A 15,066-nucleotide genomic window follows, 5' to 3' on the forward strand; every position below is an offset into this window, starting at 1 on the left:
AAAAGTGATCCATCACATAAAAGGGAAGCTTGATAAGACTATGTGTGGATTTCTTAGCAGAAACCATGGAGGTGAGAAGGCAGTGGTATGATATATTTAAGATACTGAAAGAGAAAACTGCCAATGAAGAATTTTATATCTGGCAAAACTGTCCTTCAAAAATGAGAGAGAGTTTAAAATTTTTCAAATACACAGACACAGAGAGAATTTGTGAACAAGAGACCTACTCTACAAGAAATACTAAAGGGAGCACTATAGGCAGATAGGAAAAGACGAGAGAGATGTTTGGAAAAGAGTGTAGAAAAGGTGATTTTCAGTAAGGGTAAAAACAGACAAAAAATAAGATATGACATATGAAATCCAAAAGACAAAATAGTAGATGTACTGCCTTTAAAAGTTAAGAACACAGGTTATCAGGAAATAGAAAGAGGGTGGAAATTGGGCATTTGATGCTGAAGGAGTACAAAGTGTTCAACAGGATTAATTGTAAAGATCCAGAAATGGATAGCACAGTACTATCTGATGGTAGCACAATACTGTAGTATAATAAACAAAGATGAGTGAGTATAGTCGAAAGAGGAAGGCTAGGGGCATGTATGATACCAGAAGGATAGATAGGAGATGAAAACTAGGACTGTATAAATTAGCAAAATGTAGAGTGGATGATGATGGTGAATAAATGTACAAATATAGTTTTTAGATGAGGGAGAACAAATGAATGTCACCATTGCAAAGTGTTGAAAATGGAATGGTATGTGGAAAAATATAATCAATGCAAACTAGGATCTATAGGTAACAGTAACAGTGTAATATTCTTCCATTAATTTTAACAAACACTATATACCAAAGCTAAATGTCAATAAGAAGGAGATATAAGGGAGAAGTATGGGATTCTTGTGGTGGTGGTGGATGTCTCTCTTTTTATTTTATTATTTTTCCCCCTTCTTTCTTTGAGGAAGTATTGGAAATGTTCTCATATAGATTTTGGTAGTTAATGCATAACTATATGATTATACTGTGAGTCATTGATAGTTCTTTTTTGATATATTGTATGATTTGTGAATAAAACTGTTTAAAAAATAAACAGAAAGATAAAAGTGCTGGAGAAAATTTGGAGAGAGAGATGTATCTCTTCACTGTTGGTAGGATAGTAAAGCACAGCTCCTCTGGAGGGCAGTATTGTGGTTCAACAGGAGGGTAAGTATAGAGTTCCATATGATCCCTCAACCCTGTTATTTGGTATATGCTTGGAAGAACTGAAAGCAGAGCCATGAATAGACATTTTCTCACTGGTGTTTATGGCAGCAGTATTCATGACTTGCAGTGGATGGAGGTGGCCTGAAAGTTCACCGATGGAAGAATGGAGTGGTGAACTGTGGTGTATATATATAATAGAATATTGAATGGCTGCAAGAAGGTGAAGTCATGAGGCATGCAACTAAGTGAATGAAACTTGAGGACATTATGTTGAGTGAAATAAGTCAGAAATGAAAGGACAAATAATGTAAGCCCTCACTAATATAAACTAACTATAATGAGAAATTGCTGAGAATTGAATTTGAAAACATAGATTATCTAGTGATAGAATGGAGACAGAGATTGGGCAGTCACTGAATAAGGGATGTAAGCCTCCCTGGCAACATGGGGTATGACTCCCAGGGATGTGCCTGGCTCTGGCATCATGGAATTTGAGATGCCTTCTTGACCAAAAGGGGAAAATAAATGAAACAAAATAAAGTTTCAGTGGCTAAGATATTTCAAATAGAGTTGAGAAGTCATTCTGGAGGTTATTCTTATGCATTATTTAAATATTCCTTTAATTTTCTGGTGTATTAGAAAAGCTAGAAGGAAGTACCACCTGAAACTGTTGAACTGTGATGCAGTAGCCTTGATTCTTGATGATGATTGTATTACTATATAGCTTTTATGCTGTTACCATGTGAGTGTGAAAACCTTGTGACTGACACTCCCTGGATCCAGCGTATGGGCAGATGAGTGATAATATAAAAATATATTTTATAAATACATGTTTTATAAACAATATGAAATATATAAATATATATAAATAGGAGGGGTATGGGATGTTTTGACTGTTCATTTTATTTATTTTTTTATTTTTTTGGAGTAATGAAAATGTTCTAATATTGATTGTGCTGATGAATGCACAGCTATATGATGATACTGTGAGCCTTTGATTGTATACTTTGGAAGGAGTATATCATGTATGAAGATATCTCAATAAAATTGCATTAAAAAAATTCCTTTCTGCCAATCTTTGACTTTTAATAGGACAGTCTAATCCATTTACATGGGATGTAAATATTGATAAGGTAACGTTTACCTCTACCAGTTTGTTGTTTGCTTTGTGTCCTATGTCTTTTTTGTTCCTTAATTCTTTTGTATCTGCTTTTTTTGTGTATCAAATAGATATTTTCTAGTATACCATTTTGATTCTTTTGTGTTTTTTTAGTTATATCTTACATATGTACATACATGTTTTGCTTTTTATGTATGTATATCTGTGTATGTATGAAATTTTCTTAATGGTTTCCTGGGGATTTCCATTAACAATTTATAACAATCTAATTATGTTAATACCTACTTAATTTCAATAGTATATGCAAAATTTGATCCTATATATTCCTGCCTCTCCACTCCTTTATGCTGTTATTGTCACAGATTACTTCTGTCTACATACTATGATTATCACATTGATTTAAATTGTTGCTTTATACAGTTGCCTTTTAAATAACATGTTAGAGAAAAAATGGGGTAACAAAGAAAAGATAGGTATACTGTCTTTTATATTTGCACCTTTAGTTACTTTTGCAGGTACACTTCACTTCTTCATATGCATTTGTGTTACTGACTTGTGTCCTCATTTTGCTAAATATAAAATTCTTTTTTGTATTGTTTTCCTCTCGACACTTTGAATATATTATTCCGTGGCCTTCTGGCCTCTATGGTTTGTGATGATAAATCAACTGTCATCTTATTGGATATCTTCTATATATAATAAGACTTGCTTATTTCAAGATTCTCTTTGACTTTGTTTTTTTTAAATCTTTTTTTATTGAGACTGTTCACATACCATACAACTATCCAAAGATCCAAAATGTACAATCAATTGCCCATGGTACCATCATACAGACGTGAATCCATCACTATAATTAATTTTTTTTCAATTTTTAGAACATTTTCATTACTCCAGAAAAGAAATAAAGACAAAAAAAAAAAAAAAAAGGGAAACTCAAATCCTCCTATACCCCTAACCATGCCCCCTCCATTATTGATTTGTAGTTTTGGTATAGTACATTTGTTACTGTTGATGAAAGAATGTTAAAATACTACTAACTGTAGTATATAGTTTGCAATGGGTATATATTTTTTTTCCTATTTGCCCCTCTATTATTAACTTCTAGTTATAGTGTTATATATTTGTTCTAATTTGTGAGAGAGATTTCTAATATTTGTACAGTTAATCACAGACATTGTCCACCACAAGATTCACTGTTTTATACATTCCCATCTTTTAACCTCCAACTTTCCTTCTGGTGACATATGTGACTCTGAGCTTCCCCTTTCCACCACCTTCACACAAGATTCAGCACTGTTAGTTATTCTCACAATGTGCTACCATCACCTCTGTCCATTCCCAAATGTTTAAGATCACCCTAGTTGCACATTCTGCTCACAATAAGCAACCGCTCCCCATTCTTTAGCCTTGTTCTATATCCTGGTAACTTATATTTCATGTCTATGAGTTTACATATTATAATTAGTTCATATCAGTGAGACCCTGCAATATTTGTCTTTATGTGTTTGTCTTATTTCACTCAATATAGTGCCCTCAAGTTTTCTTCATCAACCCATTTTTTTCTTAGAATTTTATATTTAAGACTTTTGAGAAGATAAAATATTTTCTTCCCCTATGTCTTTTTTTAATTCAATTTTATTGAGATATATTCACATACCATGCAGCCATACAAAGTGTACATTCAGTTGTTCATAGTACCATTATATAGTTGTGTATTTATCACCAAAATTAATTTTTGAACATTTTCATTACCACACACACAAAAATAAGAATACAATTTAAAGTTAAAAAGAACAAAGTAAAAAAGAACACTGGGTTCCTTCTTCTTTTTTCTTTTTTTTTTTTTTTTTTTTTTTTTTGCCCCCATTTTTCTTCTCCTCCATCCACACACTGGACAAAGGGGAGTGTTGTCCACATGGCTTTCCCAATCACATTGTCACCCCTCATAAGCTACATTTTTATACAGTCATCTTCAAGATTCAAGGGTTCTGGGTTTGGGTTGTAGTTTGATAGTTTCAGGTATTTACTGCTAGCTATTCCAATTCATTAGAACCTAAAATGTGTTGTCTATATAGTGCATAAGAGTGCCCACCAGAGTGACCTCTCGGCTGCTTTTGGAATCTCTCTGCCACTGAAGCTTATTACATTTCCTTTCACATCCCCCTTTTGGTCAAGAAGATGTTCACCATCCCATGATGCCAGGTCTAGATTCCTCCCCGGCAGTCATATTCCACATTGCCAGGGAGATTTACTCCCCTGGGTGTCAGATCCCATGTAGGGGGGAGGGCATTGATTTCACCTGCCGAGCTGGCTTAGCTAGAGAGACAGGGCCACATCTGAGCAAAAAAGAGGCATTCAGGAGGAGTCACTTAGGCACAATTATAGGCAGGCCTAGCCTTTCTTTTGCAGCAACAGTCTTGCCAAGGGCAAGTCCTGTGGTAGAGGGCTCAACCCATCAAACTGCCAGTCCCCTATGTCTGCGAGCACATCAGCAACCATTGAGGTGGTGAGACCCAACACCCCTGCATTCTCCACCAGCTCCTCAGGGGGGCTCTGCATATTTATTTTCATTGTTTTGTTTTTTAACTAACTTTTTTAAAATTATCTATATTAATTATATCAAAAAAACATACAATAAAAAAACATGTTAAACAAACCATAACAAGGGAGTAAGAGAAAGACATCTAACCTAAAATAACTTTACTTCCAACATGTTCCTACTCTACCCCAAGAAAATAACCTAATATAGCAACATTTCTTGAACTTGTTCCTACCATACCCACCAGAAATTAACAAACCATAGTCACTCCTGGGCATTCCCAGAACATTAAATTTTACCCATGATAGCTTATCTGTTCTTATTGGGTTATCATTCCCCCTTCATTAATTGCTCTATATTGCTAGTTCCCCTACATTCTACTTACAAACCATTTGTTTTACATTTTTCAATGTTCACATTAGTGGTAGCATATAATATTTCTCTTTTTGTGCCTGGCTTATTTTGCTCAGCATTATGTCTTCAAGGTTCATCCATGTTGTCATATGTTTCAGGACATCATTCCTTCTTACTGCTGAATAGTATTCTGTCATGTGTATACGCCACATTTTATTTATCCACTCATCTTCAACCCATTTTTTAAAGACAGTTTTGTTCACACACCATACATTCTGTCTTAAGTAAACAATCATTGGTTCCCTCTATAGTCATGTATTTATGTATTCAGCACCATTGCCACTATCTATATAAGAACATCTCCATTTCGTCCACAAAGAAGGAAGAAGAGTCAAAGATGGCAGAGAGACAAAAGATAAAGAAAAAAGAGAGAGAAAACAACAACAACAAAACATGACAGCTAGAAAGCAACAAAAGGAAAGATTACATTAACCTAAAGTAGAATGAAGACTCAGACAACATCACCAATGCCAGGAGTCCCATTCCCCTACCCCCCACCCCCCCAAATGCATTTAGCTATGATATATTGCCTTTGTTATATTAAAGGAAGCATGATACAATGTTTCTGTTAATTATAGTCTCTAGTTTGCAATGATTGCATTATCCCCCAATCCCACCCTATTTTTAACACCTTGCAATGTTGACATTCATTTGTTCTACCTCATGTGATAACATATTTGTACCTTTTATTACAATCATTGAGCACCCTAGGTTTCCCTGAGCTATACAGTCCCAGTCTTTATCTTTCATCTTTTGTTCTGGTGTCCATATGGTCCTAACCTTCCTCTTTCAACCATATTCACAGTCATCTTTTTCAGTGTACTTTCATTGCTGTGCTACTATCTCCCAAAATTGTTTTTGAAACCTCTCACTCCTGTCTTTTCCTTTCTGTCTGCATTGCTTACTTTAGTGTTTCTTGTAGAGCAAGTATCTTGTTCACAAACTTGGTCATTGTTTGTCTGAGAATATTTTAAGCTCTCCCTCATATTTGAAGGACAGTTTTGCCAGATATAGGATTCTTCACTGGTGGTTTTTCTCTTTCAGTATCTTAAATGTATCACCCTACTTTCTTCTTGCCTCCTTAGTTTCTATGGAGAAGTCTGCACATAGTCTTATCAAGCTTCCTTTGTATGTGATGGATCACTTTTCTCTTTCTGCTTCAGGATTCTCTCTTTATCTTTGATGTTTGATAATCTGATTATTAAGTGTCTTGTCATAGGCCTATTCAGATTTATTCTGTTTGTGGTACACTGCACTTCTTGGATCTGTAATTTTATGTCTTTCATAAGAGATGGGAAATTTTCATTGATTATTTCCTCTATTATTGCTTCTGCCCCTTTTCCTCTTTCTTCTCCTTCTGGGATACCAATGACACAGACATTCTTGCTTTTCACTTTGTCCTTAAGTTCCTGGAGATGTTGCTCATATTTTTCCAATCTTTTCTCTATCTGTTCTTTGGTGTGTAGGCTTTCAGGTGCCTTGTTCTTCAGTTCCTGCATGTTTTCTTCTGCCTCTTGAGATCTGCTGTTTTATGTTTCCATTGTATCTTTCATATCTTGTGTTGTGCCTTTCATTTCCATAGATTCTGCTAGTTGGCTTTTCAAACTTTCGATTTCTACCTTATGTACGCCCAGTGTTTTCATTATACACTTCATCTCTTTTGTCATACCTTCCCTAAAACTTTTTGAATTGATTTGGTATTAGTTTTTAAATTCCTGTATCTCAGTTGAAGTGTAAGTTTGTTCCTCTGACTGGGCAATAACTTCATTTTTCTTAGTGTAGGTTGTAGTTTTCTGTTGTCTAGGCTTCTGGTTTCCTTGGTTACCCCTATCAGGTTTTCCCAGACCAGAACAGGCTCAGGTCGCAGAAGGAAGAAATTTTCAGTATCCAGTTTCCCTGAGGGTGTGTCTTAGAAAAATTGTACACCCTGTGAGGCCCCAAGTCACTGTGCTTTTCTGCCCAGCAGGTGGCACCTGTCATCCTGTAACTCCTGACTGGTGTAAGGAGGTGTGGCCCGTGGCTGTTTACCCATAGGCTCTGGGGTCTGGTTTTGAATGGGAGGCACATAGTAGACCTGGGCCCCTCCTCTTTCCTCTTAGGGAAGATAGACCCCCTAGGGAGAGGTCATTAGCATTTGCATGGTCTCTCTCTGCCTGTGCTATCTCCACCCTTGTCTGAGTCAGAGCACTGGGAACTGAAAATGGCTGAGGCTTCTCCACTGAGCCAAAACAGGGACAGAAATCCCCCTTCAGGGCCAGTCTGTGGCCACCCTCTGGCTCTCCAAGGTCAGTCATCATCCAAAGCCTCTGTCTGCTTGTTGGGGATTCATAGGTTTTATTGAGAAGTCCATGTTTATTAATTAAAACCCCAGTTGGAGCTCAGCTGAGCTATATTCACTTGCTGGGAGAGTGCTGCTCTCCAGCACCATGAGGCTTTGCAGGTTAAGCCATGGGGGGAGGGGGCTCCCAGCTTGGATCTGCAGTTTTTACTTACAGATTTTATGCTGCGACGTCAGGAATTCTTCCTGATTCAGGCTGGCGTATGATGAGTGGACGGTCACTTTTGTCCCCCTGAAGTTATTCCAGATTATTTACTAGTTGTTCCTTGTTGTTTATTAGTTGTTCCAGGGGAACAAACTAGCTTCCACTCCTCTGTATGCCACCATCTTCTTATGTCCTCAACTTTCACCTTTGACTTTGTTTTTAAACTGTGACTAAATGTGGATCTGTTTGAATCTATCCTATTTCAAGCTTGTTAAGCTTCTTGGATATAAAATTTTCCATAGAATTTGGGACATTTTCAGTTATTAATTCTTAATTATGCTCTCTTCTCCTTCTCATACTCTCATTATATGTATGTTGATATGCTTGATGCTATCCCACAAGTCTCTGAAGTTCTGTTCATTTTTCTTTATTCTTTTCTTTGCATTCATCAGACTGGATAATTTCAATTGACCTATCTCTAGTTTGCTGATTTATTATTTTTCATCTGATTGTTCAAATTTGCTACTGAGTCCCTCTAGTGATTTTCTCATTTCAGTTATTTTGCTTTTCAATTTTAGAATTTCTATTTGGTACATTTTTATAATTTCTTTATCTTTGTTGATATTCTCTATGTGGTAAACAATATTCTCATATTTACTTTTACTTCTTTCAACATGGTTTCTTTAGCTCTTTGAACAGGTTTAAACTACAGTATATAAAGTTTTTATTTAGTAAGTCAAATATGTAGGCTTCTTCGGGAAGAGGTTTTGTTGATTGCTTTTTTTTCCCCATGTATGGACAGTACATTCCTGTTTCTTTGCATGCCTTATAATTTTTTTGTTGAAAACTGGACATTTTAAATAAGTAATACGGCAACTCTGGAAATCATATTTCTCCCCTTCCCCAGAGTTTGTTATGGTTATTGCTTGTTGTGTTTTTTGTTATTTTGTTTAGTGTTGTAGCTGAGTGATTTCATATTGTCTATATTCTTTGTTGTCTGTGACCACTGGAGTCCCTAGTTGGTTAGCATCATGATTAGCTAATGGTTAGACAGAGATTTCGTTAAATTTCTGGAACCAAAAAATTCAGTCTTTTCCAAGGGATTCTGGGTTTATTCTGATCTGTGCCTCCAACACTCAGCTAGACTGTTTACTCAACTCCAGCTTTCTTTTCCTGCCTGTGTAGAGCCTCAGCGTCAACCAGCTGTTAGAGCTTAGGGTCTTAGATCTTTCCTGAGCATACCCACAGACCTATGTATTTGCATGTCCTTTTAGATTCTGAGAAATATATTAGAGCTTTACAAAGCCCCTATGTATATCTCATTACTCAGCTTTCCTTTTAAGCTTTTGCTTAGTCTATTGTTTGCCTCAACTGTTATCGATTATCTCAGGCAACTGGGATGTAAAAACACTTACTTATAAATGTTTTTGGTAAATGCCACCCAGGGAGTGCCTTTAGCAGTCTCCAGCTCCAAGTCAGGTCTAATAAAGACAAGCCTTTTGAGTAGAATCTTCCAGGGAACCACCAGACAGATCATATAAGTACAATGTGTGGGGGAAGGAAGCATTAAAAGAGCTCCAGCTCTATTCTGCTCCCATCAGTACCAGGAATCCAGGCTATTTTCCAAGGCTACCGCTAAGCTGAAGAGCTGGCAGTGGTACTAGGACAAGTTGAAATGCCACAAATCTCCTTATTCTTCCTGAGATTCAGCAATTTTTGTTGAATAAAAGGCCCCTTGGGTTGGTACAGATCTTTGATTAATTTCCATAGTTCTGAAAAAGTTTATTTTGACAATTTTGCAAATTTCTTACTGCTTTTATGAGGAGCAGATTCCTCCATTTTCACTATCATTTATGTGTAAGTTTGGTTTTGAGTTGTTGAGGGAAAAGATTTTATGGAAACCTTGTGTATATTATTTGTGCTGGTTTGTATATATTATGTCCCCCAGAAAAAGCCATATTCTTTGATGCATCTTGTGGGGCCAGATGTATTAGTGTTGATTAGGTTGGAATCCTTTGATTGAATGTTTCCATAGAGATGTGACTCAATCAGCTGTGGGCAAGAACTTTGATTGGATAATTTCCATGCAGGTGTTACCCTACCCATTCAGAGGTTGGGTCTTAACTGAATCATTGGAGTCCTATAAAAGTGTTCACAGACAGAAGGAGGTGCTGCAACTTACAGAGACATTTTGAAGATGGCCATTGAAAACAGAGTTTGCTGATGCTTTGCAGGTATTAGCCCAGAGTTTGCCCCAAGAAGCTGATACAGAGATATTTTGGTGAATGCCATTTTGAAACACAACCTGGGAGCAAGCAGTCACCAGCCATGTGCCTTCCCAGCTAACAGAGGTTTTCAAGATGCCAATGGCCTTTCTCCAGTGAAGGTGCCCTATTGCTGATGCCTTACCTTGGACAATTTATGGCCTTAAGACTGTAATAGTGTAACCAAATAAACCCCCTTTATAAAAGCCAATCCATCTCTGGTGTTTTGCAAATGGCAGCATTAGTAAACCAGAACATTAGTCTTCTATTACTTGGCTTAAAACAATGCATATTCTTTATCTTGCATTTCCTGTGGGTTAGGAATCCTGGCATGGATTAGCTGCATCATCTGCCCAGGATCTCACAGTCTGCAACCTAGGTATCGGCTGGGGAAGAACATACTTTCAAGTTCATTCAAGTTGTTGGAAGAATTCATTTTCTTGTGGTTATGTGATTGAAGTCTCTGTTTTTTTTACCAGATGTTGGCCCAAGACCACATTCAGCTCTTACAGGCTGCCCTAAAGTCCTTGCCATGTGCCACCCTCCTCATAAAACTTAGTGACTTACTTCTTCAAGGCCAGCAGGAAAAATTTCTCCCTCTAGTTGGTGAAGACACAGAATTTGAGAGTTGGATTTGTCAGGAGTAGGTGGAGGGGTCACAGTGCCTATAATGTGTATTCTGTTCCCCCTTCCCCCCTCAACTTGCAGCTTTTGGCAAGATTCACATTAGGAAGCTGTCAGTCTCTGCATCAGAAATACAGAACCAATCAGTAGCTCACTTTCAGATTGTCCCATCAGAGAACAAGCCCTTTCCTGTGGGTATTTGTATGTGAACCAGAAGATCCATCTGGCATCCATGATGTTTTCATAGTTTTTGGCTTTACACAGGGTGTCCTAAATATGCAATGGTTTCCAAGTCAAAAAATCCTGTTCATTTTGGCTATGCTTCTTCAGAAGCTGAAATAGCCCACACAGTATCAGTTTTTTAGCTCAAAGTCAGTCAAGGCCATTAAGATCTGTAAATTCAACATTCCAAAAATAATGCAATAAGTTTTCTTTGGCAGTAGCAAAGCTGAGACACTACAGAGCTAGAGAGCATGTTCCAAGTCCAAGTAACAAGCAAGGCTTTTCTAAGCCCTTTTTATCTTGTAAGTTTTAGTATCCAAATTGACCCACTCAAAAATATGCTCACCAGGTGGGAATATGATCAGCCTCTAAGAGTCAAACATTTGAGTTCAACAAGGGCTTATTAGCAACTAAAACCTGCATTTTCAGAGTCTCAAAGCTGCACTTTTATCTGGAGATTGCCTCTCTTTTCATGTTATCTCCATTTTTCCTGGAGGCTACAATAGGCAGAAAACAGCAAAAAATTGTCAGATACAGGGACTTATTTTGTTTTCAATATTCAAATAATTTAAATTCTAATCTGCCCACCAGTATAAAAGCAAGGGAGTTGTGTCCATTCACGCTTTTTCACTGCAGCTTTCCCTATTAGGATGATTCCTCTACTTTTTATGAAATTACAAGCATTTCTTTTATATGACTCCAAATGCAATAGCTACAAAAAAAAAAGCCATTTTTTAAAACTCCTTTTTTTTTCCTCCTTGTCAATTTACTCAACCTCCTAATAGTAAATTTTACAGGGTTGACATTATAGCAACCTGGGATGGAATATAGTGGATGGAATGCTAGCAGCACCTGGGGAGATCTGCTGGGCTAAAGAAAGGGCTAGAATTTACCTTTCTCAACTATTGTTTTATACCACGAATGATTTTAACAGTCTAGATACCAAAGGTTCATCATATCCTTTCTCTTCATCTTTTTTATTCCCCAAGAATGCTTTTGACATATTTTGATGAGTCAGTCACTCTGGTTAATGCCTTTTCTGACACAAAACATACTGAGGGTTCCCAAGACTAACAATTTCAATGACTCTTTAAGAAAACTCACAGGACTCAAAATATAGACATACTCACAGCTGTGATTTATTATAGCAAAAGGGTAAAAAGCAAAATCAGCAATGGAAAAGGCACATGGGTAAAGTCTGGAGAAAACCAGGGTCAAATTTCCAAGATTCCTTTCCCAGTGGAGTCGCACACAACATACTTAGTTCTTCCAACAGTGAATTATGCTGATACATATGAGATGTCCACCAAGGAGGTTTGTTAGGACTCTGTGTCTAAGGACTTTATTAGGGTCTGATAACCCTCTGCCAAGCACATACCAAAATCCTAGAATCCTAGAAGTAAAGCAGGCATTAAACATAAATGTACAAACAATTTAAACCATGTGAGCATAGGAATTGTCCCCAAATCCCAATTTCTAGATGTTAGCCAAGGACCAACCTTGCAGGCAGGCCTTTTTAAGTATAACAGTCTCAATCCTGCTCTGTTAATTCTTTTCTGCATGGTTAAACCAGAAAATATTTACTTAAGCAAAAGACAGCAGTAAAGGAGGAACAGAAGTAAAAGACATACATGAGACATTTAGAAAATACAAAGTAAAAGGGTAGATATACATCCAATTATATCAATAATAATAATATTGATTACTTCTTAGGAGGAATTTGCAAGCTGAGCTTAAGATTCATGTGAAAATGCAAGGGATCTGGAAAAGCTAAAATAATATTGAAAAAAGGAAAAAGTTGGAGTAATCACAGTTCATGGTTTCAAAACTAATTACAAAGCTACACTCTCAAACTGTGAGGTATTGGCATAGGATATATATATATATAAATATATATATATATATAAAATCAGTGGAATAGAATTGAAAGTCCAGAAATAAACCCTCATGAAATCAGGGTCACTTGATTTTTGACAAGGGTACCAATAAAAGTAAATGGGGATAAGAATAGTCTTTTCAATAAATGATGTTGGGAGAACAAAATAATGACATTGACATTTATGTCAATTGACATTATGTCATATGCACAAATTAATTCATAATGTATCAACCCTAAATGCAAGAGTTAAAATTATATTATAAAATAATTATATATTATAAAATTCTTGGAAGAAAATGATGTAAATCTTCATGACCTTCAATTAGGCAATGGTTTCTTAGATATGACAAAAAGAGTACAAGCAACAAAATAAAATAGGTTAACTGGATATCTTTGAAGTTAAAACTTTTGTGCTTCAAATGATACCATCAAGAAAGAGAAAAGGCCATCCATAAAATGAGAGAATATTTTTATAAATCATATAACCAGTAATGGATCCAGAATGTTTAAAGAACTCTTTAAACATAATAGTAAACAAGACAAATAACCCAGTTAAAAATGGGCAAAAGAACTAAACAGACATTTCTCCAAAGAAGATATACAAATAAATGGCCAATAAGTTCATGAAATGATACTCAACATCATTAGTCATCAGGGGAATGCAAATCAAAACCATAATGAGATAAAACTTCACTCCTGCTAGAAGGCTATAATAAAAAGGAGAGGTGATAATAAGTATTAGTGAGGATGTGGGACAATTAGGACCTTCTTTGAGGTGAGTTCAAGGATTTCAGACATGATAAAGTAAAGTATTTTTGACCATAGCATACAATGAGCTTTATTTGGGTGGTGCTTGGAAAGGTTTGCATGGGAGGGAATGTCCCTCTCAGCAAGAGACCTTCAGAGGCTATGGCATGCTGCCACATGCAGAGGGGATGCAGGAAAAGAAATCTCCCAAAGAGAGAAGAATCACAGAGGGTGTTTATATGTCTACATAGCATCCCTCAGCAGCACAGTGGAGAGTCTCTGGGTCAGAGAGCTCCAAAGGGCAGAAGTCCTGGGCCAAGGGTTTTTCTTATCTATGGCTCACAAATGTTGAGTACAGTTTTGTGGACTATACAAAGAAGAAAGTTTCTAAATAGCAAGAAATTGGTTATTTAGGCCATATTTAAAACAATTGGGTGTGTAAGAATTTAAGTTTGTTGCTGTTGGGCTTATGGGCCTGCTGTAAAGCAATAAAGAACATAGGGGCCAATAAACAGAAGCCATCTTTGACCCTTTTATATAACACTCATACATGACTGGTGGGAATGTTTTATGGTAAAGCCACTTTGGAAAACAATCTAGCATTTCCTTAAATGATTAAAATATGAAGTTATAATAGCCAGCAATTCCACTCCCAGATATATACCTAAGAAAAATAAAAGCATACCCTCTCAAAAATGTAAACACAAAATTTCATCTAGATTTTATTCCTAATAGCCAAAAAGTGAATACAACCCAAATGCCCATCAACTGATGAATGGGAAAAAAATGTTATATTCTTGTAATGGAATATTATTTGGTAGTAAAAAGGAGCAAAGTATTGATACATACTACAACGTGAATGGGTCTTGAAAACATTATACTAAGTGAGAAGACAGTCACAGAGGACCATCTATTGTATGAGTCCTTTCATATGAAATGTCTAGAATAGGCAAATCTATAGAGACAGAATGTGTATTAGTGTTTTCCTATGGTTGAGAGGGATGGGGGATAGGGTGACGGCTAAGGGGTACAAGGTTTCCTTTTGTGGTAATGAACATATTATAAAATTGATTGTTCTAATGGATGCACAACTATGTGAATATACTAAAAATTACTGAATTGTGTCCTTTATATGTATGTCCATTTTTGGACTTTATCCCATTCCATTGGCCAATAATATACTTCAAGTCTTATGATGTGGTAGTGTAAGTCACCCAACATGATTTTTTCCAATATTGCTTGAATATATCTCCAATATTGCTTGAATATGCTCCAATAATCCAGGTCCAGTTTTCATATATATTTTAGAATCAACTTCCACAAAGTAATCTGCTACAAATTTGATTTGAATTACATTGAATCTATTGGTAAGTGTGGGGAGAATTGACCTTTTAACAACATTGAATCATAGTAAGTTAGTAAACAACATTTACGTTAGTAAATCTGTCCATTGACTTAGGCCTTCTTTAATTTCAGCAGTGTTTTGTACTTTTTAATGTAGAGGTTTTGCACATTTGTTATATTTATTCCTAAATATCATGTTTTTTTCATTCTGTTTTAGTGGCATTTTAAATCCG

Source organism: Choloepus didactylus, chromosome 10 (assembly GCF_015220235.1).
Source record: "Choloepus didactylus isolate mChoDid1 chromosome 10, mChoDid1.pri, whole genome shotgun sequence".
NCBI lineage: Eukaryota > Metazoa > Chordata > Mammalia > Pilosa > Megalonychidae > Choloepus > Choloepus didactylus.